The 10,738-nt window shown below is 41.8% G+C and overlaps 1 pseudogene; it reads left to right on the top strand.

The window, feature by feature from the left end:
- The first annotated feature begins 4,817 nt into the window (after positions 1–4,817).
- LOC104612392 (putative calcium-transporting ATPase 13, plasma membrane-type pseudogene) lies at positions 4,818–8,690 on the top strand (annotated as a pseudogene).
- Positions 8,691–10,738: the final 2,048 nt, after the last annotated feature.

Raw genomic sequence — 10,738 nt, 5'->3', positions numbered from 1 at the left:
TGTGGATGGAAGGCCCCGAACTGATTGATACCACTTGCCTCTTTTCTTGGACCCCCATATATAGTGTATGTCCCGGGCCTCCGAGCTCGGTTGTAGTAGCAGTTGCTTTCCTTTCTATATGTTGTTTTTTTTTCCATGTACTCGAAACTTTTGTTAATGAAGCATAGTGATTCAAAAAACAAAATTTTTTCTAAGTGTTGGTTATTCCGAAGTGCCAAGCTAACGAGTTGGGTTCCAAGTTGGAATAACTCGGTATTGTTGTACACCGAGGTGGACAGACACTATAGAGTATATACTCGACCTATCTATGCATGGGCTACTCACTTTCCCAAGCCGAAGAGGCGATTGGGACTTGTTGCACCTATGCCAAGGAGGCGACTAGGACTTATCTGCCTATGCCGAAGAGGCGACTAGGTCTTATTGTAGTACCGAGATCTTCTGTCAGCTCGACACCGTGGCCCTTAGGCTACTGGGAGTGACTCGTAGTCCTCTCTCTAGCTCGACGTCTTTTTGACCAGTTCAGTGGTTCCATGGACTTAGAAGAAATTTTACATTGGAGTCATGGACTCATAAGTAGTACCTTCTTAGGTTGTCGATGTTCCATGCTCGAGGTACCTGCTTCCCTTCCAAAGTCTTGAGTTCATACGTGCCTTCCCCGAACACCCATCTTACACAGTACAAACCTTCCCAATTCGGTCTGAGCTTACCCATGCCGGGCTCAGGTACCATAACCTTCCGGAGAACTAGGTTGCAGACACGAAACCGCCGCTTCTTGACCCGAGTGTTATAGTACTGAGCTACTCTCTACTGGTATGTCATAGTCCGAATGTAGGCCAGGTCTCGCACCTCCTCTACCAGGTGCAGGTTGGTACGGAGCTCGACATCGTTTGCTTCCTCATTATAGGCCTCAAGTTGCAAGGTGGGTACCTTAATCTCTATCGGGATCACCGCCTCTGTACCATACGTGAGGTTGAAGGGAGTTTCACCCGTCGCAGTCTTGATAGTACTTTGGTTGGCCTAAAGGACACTGGGCAGTTCATCCACCCACAATCCCTTTGCTCGAGCTAGGTGAGCTTTCAGTCCGCAAAGTATCGCCTTGTTAGTTACTTCTGCTTGCCCGTTTGCTTGAGGGTGTGCCATCGATGTGAAGTTTTGCTGAATCCCCATCTCGGCACACCAGTTTTGGAACTTGATATCTTTGAACTACTTCTGATTATCGGATATCAGCACCTGGGTAGTCCGAAGTGGCATACTATGCTCCTAAAGAAGAAATTTTGTATGTTACGAGCTGTAATGGTTACCAGGGGCTCGACTTCCACACACTTCGTTAAGTAATCTACTGCCACAACCAGGAACCTCCTCTACTCGGTTTTTGGCAAGAAAGGACCGAGGATGTCAATTCCCCACTCCGCAAAGGACCACGGGCTGGTAATGTATTTCAAATCGGCAACAGGTTGATGGTGGATATTGGCATGCTTCTCACATCTGTCGCACTTCTTGACGAGCTCGAGTGCGTCTGCATTCATTGTGGGCCAATAGTAACCTTGCCTTAACACCTTCTGTGCGAGGGCTCTGCCCCCCTAATGTCCTCCGCACAGGCCTTCATGGGTGCCCCTGGTGCAACCCTATGTGCCGAGGTGGAATCGGTTGCTGGTTTGGCTGCAGTGGTGGAAACTGTTGCTGATACTATTGGTACAGATAGTACTGCTGATATTGTTGAAGTTGTTGGACCTACTGCATCTGGATGGTACAGATAGTACTGTTGATGTTGTTGAAACTGTTGGACCTACTGCATCTGGATCTATATCATTCGGACGCATTGAACAAGGTCATGGAACTGGGAGTTCTCGACTCTAGGGGGGATTATGGATGGCTCAGAGAAAGTCACACCTACTGGGGGGAGCGGGACGCTCACTTGCAGGGTGGCTTGTGGTACAGACAGAGATGGGACCACTGAAGCTGTGAGGGGAATAGTGAACTAGCTGATACATACCATAAGGCCTTGGGGAAAGGTTGATTGTTGATCCAACCCCTCGGTGACGTTCATTTCGATGCTTTTCCCGGTGTTGCTGGAAGAATCCATTGAGGTTGAAGCGAAAACTAGAACTGCAACTAAGATTAGGATGACCTTTTGATCATTTCCCACAAACGGCGCCAATTGATGGTGCGCGATCTGGAAGCTCCTAGCTGGGGAGTTGCCTGGAAGTTCTCGCGTGGCAAGCTGGATCAATTTGCAAAACAGTGCTCAGAGGGACCGGGGTGGAAGACTCGGTGAGGTCGCTCCGATGCTTAAGTTAGTATTCTGTGTGTTTGCGAGCAAAGTATGAATGTTAGAGAGCTTGAGTGTAAGTAATCGCGCGACCTTCGCCTTTGAGGGTCGATGCCCTTATATAGTTGGGTAACCGTGAATCCTACGAAAAGGCTCTGGGATCTCTGGGATGCATGTATAAGATCCGTTTCATTTCTGAAGGAGAGCAATGCGCCAGTTGATAAGGTTTGTCACTTTCCTCCGATTCGGGCGGAGTGAAGATAAGCCATGTTATTAGACATCGTGATCCCGGGAGATTCAAAGTCCGTTGGGGAAGCTTCTAGAGTTGATTACGAGGCGCTTCGGTTCTTTGACCCCGAATTGGCACTTCGGTTCTTTGGCCCCGAAATAAATTGGGTGCCGTGGTGACTTTATGTCGAAATGACTTTATGCCGAGGTGTTCAAGTTCCCAAGCTGCTGACAAGGCTCCCCTTGCCGAGTTGTCATCCTACTGGCTGATTGCATCCACATGTACCTTGGTCGCTAGGTTGGGCCAAATCACCCTTCATCAGATAGCTTATGTGTTTTTTACATATTTGAATCAAATAATTGGAAATTTGTATGTTCGTTCATATTAGTTTGCTCGTTAATTACTTATAAATAACATGAAATAACAAGAGATTGCAAACAAGTTTTGGACCCAACCTGCCCCACCCTCAATTGAGAGGACTCTGGATCTCTTGCCCACGTCTACCCATAACACACTACCCTTGTGAATTGGCCAATTGGGTACATCTCCCCCTGTATATTATTATGTAAGAGGATGAGATGTTCTCGATGTGTGACTGTAATGTTATGTGAATAGATGGGCAGAATTTGTGTAAGTAGGAGATCCGGACTCAACTAAGAGGAGGATAAGGTCGGGGATGGTTTTTTATTTCTATGTGCAGGAAAGGTTTGGATTCTAACATCCAGCCCACTTCAGGTAAGGATTAGGAGGTTTGAGGAGGCAGGGAGGGTTTTAAGTTTTAAGTTTTAACTTACAAAACCCACACTAAATCAGGAATTATTTCGCTCCTTGATTAAAGGACGGTTTCGTCCTAAAGATTGAAGCTATTGGCTCATATTCCTTTATTCTGCCATGTCAGATTGACGATTGGGCAGGGCTTTACAAACTTTACAAACGGCGTTAGGCTAATTTGTCCTGAGTCTCCTGACCTTCTTCCTCTTCTCTTCCCCCTTCTTCCCTTCGCCGGCATGACGCTTGTGACTGGCATTCTTCACCGGAAACTTTAATCACTAATTAAATCAAGTTAACACAACATATATAATATAATACAAAAAAGCAAAAACTCTGCACGAAAGGGAGGAGCGGGATTTGTATTTCTTAATCCTGAGATCTAACAGGCGTGTGCATTGGTTGTACTGTTGCAAGCCTCTATACCCTTTTCTATTTATCTGAATGTAAATCAATTCCTATTAAAAAACTCAAAATAAAACTTGTAATTTTTTAATATGGGACAAGTTAAAAAACTGTTTTTAATAAGAAAAAAAAATTATTTTTAAGACATGTATGCAAGTGTAACATTTCATGTAATTGATCAAATCAAATCCCATTAAATTTAATCTCTAATGAGATTAAAATCCAACACTGACAATAAAAACCTTTGCTGCAATGGGTATTGTTCTCTCTGACGCCACAATACTTGGGAAGCTTTATACAAACGAATGGGTTTACAGCACCGGCAGGTCTTAGGAAAACTGGTTGAATTCAAGTATTTGGTGCGCGCATGCAATGGGTGATGAGAGAAGAGAAGCCGGTCACGATGCCAAACTTTTGAAGCTCATGCCGATAAAGAGAAGACAGCGAGACGAGAAGAGAAACTCTATGCCTATGTGGTTTGTTCACCCCCATGCATTTCTAATTTAAGGTTTTCCGATGAGAGGATGTTAACGGGAGAAGAGGAAAAGGTAGGGTTTTGGGGATAATTAACCTAATGCCGTTTGTAAAATCTGCCCATCATGATGTGGCAAAATAAATAGACGTGGACCCATAGTTTTATTATTTCGGACGAAAGAGTCCTTTGTTCAACCAGCGAAGTAAAGCTCCTCTTAATCTCAGACTGGGCCTGAGGTTAAGCATGAACTATCCAACTTGAGTGTAGCTCGCAATAAAATTTGATGCACTTATATTGGATTTGATTTGGTCAATTAGCCCACACTAAAAGTTGATATATATGTGTGTCCAGGTTCAGACAACATAAGTAACCAACCTGAGACAAGCCCAAACTTCTGAACCCAGACTCAATCTAAAACCAAAACTCCAAGCCCAATCCATGTTAAATTGCGGGCTAAATCGGTCTTGACTCATGTTGGGCCCGCCTAAATAAACCCCATAGCTAGTAGCTACTACAACTTCCTCGTCAAGATCAAGATTAATATCAAAGCGTAAAGCAAGGGGTCGAACAGAATAGCTAAAAGAACGGCATCAGTTTCTGAGACGTTAACCGCCGTGTGACCTGTAGAATCATTAATACCGGAATGGAGTCGGTTTCTGAAGCTCAATAGCTAGAGGGTAGAGCTCCTTCCTATTAATAAGCTTTATATCTTCAAAACCTAAATATCCAATGCTTTACATTACCAACACATAATAATCTTTTTATAGGGAATTTATGATGCCTGCGGATTCCAAATCCAACTTGCTGTAGACTTCTTTGTAGGGGAATTGGTGTGAGAGAAAGAATTGGGGAGCTATAAGGAAACTGCGATGATCTTTCCTACCACATCTAGAAGTTCTCCATGAGTAAACAACCGTCCTTTGAGAGACTGCTATTACTGGTTATCAGTATTCAATACTATTCATCCCTTTCACCAACGCTGTGATCATGGCCGCCCCAACTGATCCCAGTTGCAGTGAAGATAATGCCCATGTTGGTACGTTCTTCCTTACCATGCCTACCACCCCCACCAAATCTCAGCAGAGGTGGCGTTTGGCCTTCACAGCCATCTATATTTCCAGAATTTTTTCTCCCTTATTAATGATGTCTTGGCCAAGAAAAAAGACCAGTTCCTCACTGAAACCCTACGTTCCCCATCCTATATCGCACTTGACATTCATCCCAAGGATGATGGTGAGCAAGAGCATGTCCCTTTTTCTAATTTCGATCACAAAAGCTTCATTGATATGGTAAAGGAGAAGAACTTGGAAAGTCTCCGTGTGTTTGGAGGCGTTGAAGGAGTTGCTGCAGCCTTCAAAACTGATGCCAAGAATGGGATTCGTGGCCATGCTGACGATCTCAACCTCCGACGCCATGTGATCGGTTCCAATACATATAAGAAACCCCCTGCAAAAGGGTTCTTTCACTTTGTGCCAGAAGGATTCAAAGATACCACCATTCTCATACTTTGTGCCTGTGCAACCCTCTCACTCGTGTTTGGTATCGAACAGCATGGGCTGAAAGAAGGGTGGTATGATGGTGGGAGCATATTGCTTGCTGTCTTTCTTGTTATAGTTGTCTCTGCTGTGAGTAACTTCAAGCAATCAAGGCAGTTTGAGAAACTTTCACACGAGAGCAGCAACATCAATGTGGACATCATCAGAGATGGGAGGAGGCAACAGATCTCCATCTTTGATATTGTGGTGGGAGATGTTGTTTGTCTGAAGATTGGAGACCAGATTCCATCAGATGGATTATTCTTAAATGGCCACTCCTTACAAGTGGACGAGTCTACCATGACTGGGGAAAGCGACCCTGTGGATGTTGATGCCAGTCAAAATCCATTCTTATTCTCTGGAGCAAAAGTAACAGATGGTTTTGCTCGCATGCTTGTCACCTCTGTGGGCATGAACACCACCACATGGGGCGAGATGATGAGCTCCATAACCCAGGACTCAGATGAACAGACCCCTCTACAAGCTCGTCTCAACATGCTGACTTCTTACATAGGGAAGGTTGGTCTGGCCATCGCACTCCTAGTTCTTGTCGTGATGCTGATTCGTTACTTCACTGGACACATAAAAGAGGAGGATGGAATCAGTAAATACAAAGGCCACAGCACCAAATTCAATGATCTGATGAATGCATTGGTCAGTATTATCTCTGCTGCAGTCACAATTGCGGTTGTGGCAATACCAGAAGGTTTACCACTTGCTGTCACTCTCAGCCTAGCATATTCTATGAAAAAAATGATGGCTGACAATGCAATGGTTCGAAAACTAGCTTCCTGTGAGACTATGGGTTCAGCCACAACCATCTGCACAGACAAAACTGGCACCCTTACCTTGAACCAAATGAAGGTCATTGAGTTTTGGATTGGTGAAGAAGCAAAGGACAACCATGCCGCTTTTGTTATAGCCCCAAACCTTGTTGATTTGCTGCGACAAGGAGTTGGTCTAAACACAACTGGTAGTGTTTACAGACCTGCTTCAGGAATGGAACCTGAGGTTTCTGGCAGTCCCACTGAAAAAGAAATTCTCTCTTGGGCTGTTTCAGAGTTGGGTATGGATATGGATGAAGTGAAGCAAAGTTGCAGAATCCTTCATGTAGAAGCCTTCAATTCAGAGAAGAAAAGAAGTGGAGTTTTAATAAAGACAATGGCCAAGAGGACGATTGACACACATTGGAAGGGAGCGGCTGAGATGATACTGGGCATGTGTTCAAATTATTATGAAAGAAATGGGACCACAAAAACCATGGATGAAAGTGAAAGGATGAAATTCAAGCAAATTATTGAAGGCATGGCAGCTAAAAGTCTCCGATGCATTGCTTTTGCCCAGAAATCAATGTCGGAAGTAGAAATTGAAGGTGGATTGGATTACCACAGACTCCAAGAAGACAGCCTCACCTTGTTGGGCCTAGTGGGCTTGAAGGACCCTTGTCGACCAGAGGTGAAAACAGCTGTAAAAGCTTGCAGAGATGCTGGAGTGAACATCAAGATGGTCACTGGAGACAATATTTTCACTGCAAGAGCTATTGCCATCGAATGTGGGATACTTGAACCTGATGAAAAAGTGAACAATGAAGCAGTTGTAGAAGGTATAGAGTTCCGGAGTTACTCAGCAGAAGAAAGGATGGAGAAGATTGACAAAATCAAGGTGATGGCAAGGTCCTCCCCCATAGACAAGCTTCTAATGGTGCAGAGTTTAAAGCAAAAAGGCCATGTTGTTGCAGTGACTGGTGATGGAACAAATGATGCACCAGCTCTCAAAGAAGCAGACATTGGGCTCTCTATGGGGATTCAAGGCACTGAAGTGGCAAAGGAAAGTTCAGACATTGTCATCTTAGATGATAACTTTGCCTCTGTAGCGACAGTGTTGAGGTGGGGAAGATGTGTTTATAACAACATTCAAAAGCTCGTCCAGTTCCAGCTCACTGTAAATATTGCTGCCCTTGTGATCAATTTCACGGCAGCAATATCTTCTGGTGAAGTCCCATTAACAGCAGTCTAGATGTTGTGGGTGAACCTGATCATGGACACTTTGGGAGCATTGGCCCTAGCCACTGAACAGCCCACCAAAGAGCTCATGGAAAAGCCGCCAGTGGATCGAACAGAGCCACTCATTACCAATATTATGTGGAGGAACCTTATTACTCAAGCTCTATATCAGGTGACCATCTTACTGACCCTAGAATTCAAGGGAAAGTCTATCTTTAACATAAATGAGAAAATTAAGGACACCCTTATCTTTAATACTTTTGTATTCTGTCAAGTTTTTAATGAATTCAATGCAAGAAAACTGGAGAAGAAGAACATATTTGAGGAAATACATAGAAACCGGCTGTTTCTAGGGATCGTTGGGATGACAGTGGTTCTTCAAGTGCTGATGGTTGAGTTCCTGAAGAGGTTTGCCAACACTGAACAGCTGAATCTAGGGCAGTGGCTTGTTTGTATTGGGATTAAAGCTTTATCTTGGCCAATTGCATTTCTTGTCAAGTTCATACCAGTTTCTGATAAACCACTTGTCAGCCTTCTTAGACGGTAATGCTTGGCCATCTTGAAATACGGACCACAATTGACTCCTAAATTTTCTTTGCAATTTATAGTTTTAGATTTCATTCATGTCTATATTAGTTTTTGCAAAGGCCCCTTTTTGTTTTTATATAACTCTCTGGTGTTTCCTTCCCTCAGTTTTGTTCATGTAGATATTACTGATATAATAAACTGCCACATATTCACATTTGGTTTCTCCACTTTTTCTTTTTTTAATTGTCTTTCTTGTGCCCCCCCCCCCTCCGAGTGTAAATATGGTGTAACTGGTGTACACATGAATTTGTATTGTTGCAAACCAACACCTTTAAGAAATCTCATCCAGAATCTATACCAATTATCTAAAACATGAACAATTAAACTGGAAGTACACCATTCAGTCTTTCAAGTTACAAAGAAAAGCTCACAAGAACACAAAACAACTATCTAGGTTCTGATCATTATAACCATATAGAATAAGTGGTTTAATCAAAAAGGCATCATAATGTGTTGAAATAGTTGTTATATCTCATGTATGGAATAACCATGAACATTATATGAAGCTGAAGTGTCCCATATAAGTGCTGCCCAAGCTATGAATAATAACCAAACCACCTTTTGAATTCAAAAAACACAGAAACATTAAAGTTTACAAGTAATCTCCATGCAGTACTGTAAGTGGACAAGGACTTTATGTGACCAAAGAGAGAGACACTTTAATTAAAGGACATATTTTATCAGTAATTCTATGGTACTTATCAAAGGCGCAGATGCTAATAAGGGGTTAAGGGGCCTATATTGATTTTTAATTTTGCTCACCTAGAGCAACAGAACTTGATATTCGACTGATCACAGCTTGGTTACCAAATGGGTAAAACAGGAGTTCCAGGTAAATTTTAACAATTTTACATTTTCCTGTCTAGAACAATTATGAACAAGAAGGTGAGAAATACAATGAAACCTTTGTTTTTTCAAAGTGTCTGCTTTCAATTAGACTAGTTAGTTGGGTATAAGTTGAAGTTCAATGATATTACTTGAGGCCATATTTGGTTTGATAGAAAATAAAAGAAAAACAGAAAGTTGAGGGAATGAAACCAACTACAGAAATAAAGAGTAATGACACATATTGACACCCCACATTAATATCAGTTATCAAATTCTTTATCCCATCCAAATTAGTTGGATTTTTCAACTATAGTCAGTTAAAAGGGAAGCAGCCACATACTAAAATGAATATACGGTTAACTATTTTGGTTCTAATTTTTTTAACCTTCACTATTAGTCGGTCTCTGTGATAAGCTTCTTCAGAGGAAATAATACAAAAATTGTCTTCAATTAATGACAAGCTGTATAACTAACATAATAATACTGAAACTTGATTTTTCTAGATTCTAAGATGGTGACATCATACATGAAACCCTAAACTTTATCAAATTGATAACTTCAGAAAGCCACTTGAAGCCATGCAAATTATATTCACCACCACAGCAAATTAAGATAATTAAGCCCTCGTCCCTCGATGGACCCACCAGGCCTCAAATGTGCTTTTCGCATAGGAACAGAGGAATGTGATTCAACAGTTAAACCCAGAAAAAAACCCATGGAATAACTACCAAGAAACAAAACCAAACCAAGATCGTACACAATAGTTAATAACATGAAACGGAAAATGCGGAGATCACCTGGATGGACCCACCAACTTGGTAGACACAAAACATACATCCGTCTGTCGATACTTTATTTTTGTCCGGGGAAACCATGACAATGAAAATGCAGAGATTACCTGATCCCACTCCCTTCGTTTCATACCAGTTATTGTTCATTCAATGGTTCAATTCCTCAGACTTTTGTCTTTCTAGGGTTTCAATTTTTAACGATGGAATACTAGTGTGCAGTTGTACCAACGAAATAAAAAAAATAAAGGATAAATTGATTAAACCTCCCCTAAGTTTCTGACTGTTGCTGAAACATCCCCTGAAGTTTAATAATTGCAATTATTTCCACCAAGCTTTCTGATACAGTTGTAAGTAGACCCCTCCATGTTAGAATCCTCTAACAAGAGCTATAAAAATTGTCCAAAATACCCTTGCATTTATTATTGGTGAATGAGAATGGTGATGATTTCTATAAAATAAAAAAATAAAGCAGACTTTATGAACAACAAAAAAAGAGAATTTCAAATTACATTTTTACCTTTGAGTGATTGATATGAATGACAAATTTAGATAATAAATCAATTTCAGAAAAGAGATCGGAAGGTTTGGGATAGTGATTCACAAGGTCTTTAAAACTGAATCGGATAATGAAGCGGTCAAGGGTCCGGTTCTTGGGTTAAACAATCTGATCGTTTGACTCGAACGGATGGTTTGTTCTAACAAAAAATATTTTAAAAATTAAAAAAATAAAAATGGCCAAAATCGTTGAATGGTTTTAACAGCTCTACTGCCCAAATCAACGGTTTGCTGACCAAATCAATGATTTTGAAAAAATTAATGGTTTTGAGGCAAAACGAACCTGATCGGT

The sequence above is a fragment of the Nelumbo nucifera genome, chromosome 1 (assembly GCF_055504915.1).
Source record: "Nelumbo nucifera cultivar China Antique chromosome 1, China Antique-T2T, whole genome shotgun sequence".
NCBI lineage: Eukaryota > Viridiplantae > Streptophyta > Magnoliopsida > Proteales > Nelumbonaceae > Nelumbo > Nelumbo nucifera.
This window is presented reverse-complemented; position numbering and strand designations above follow the sequence as displayed.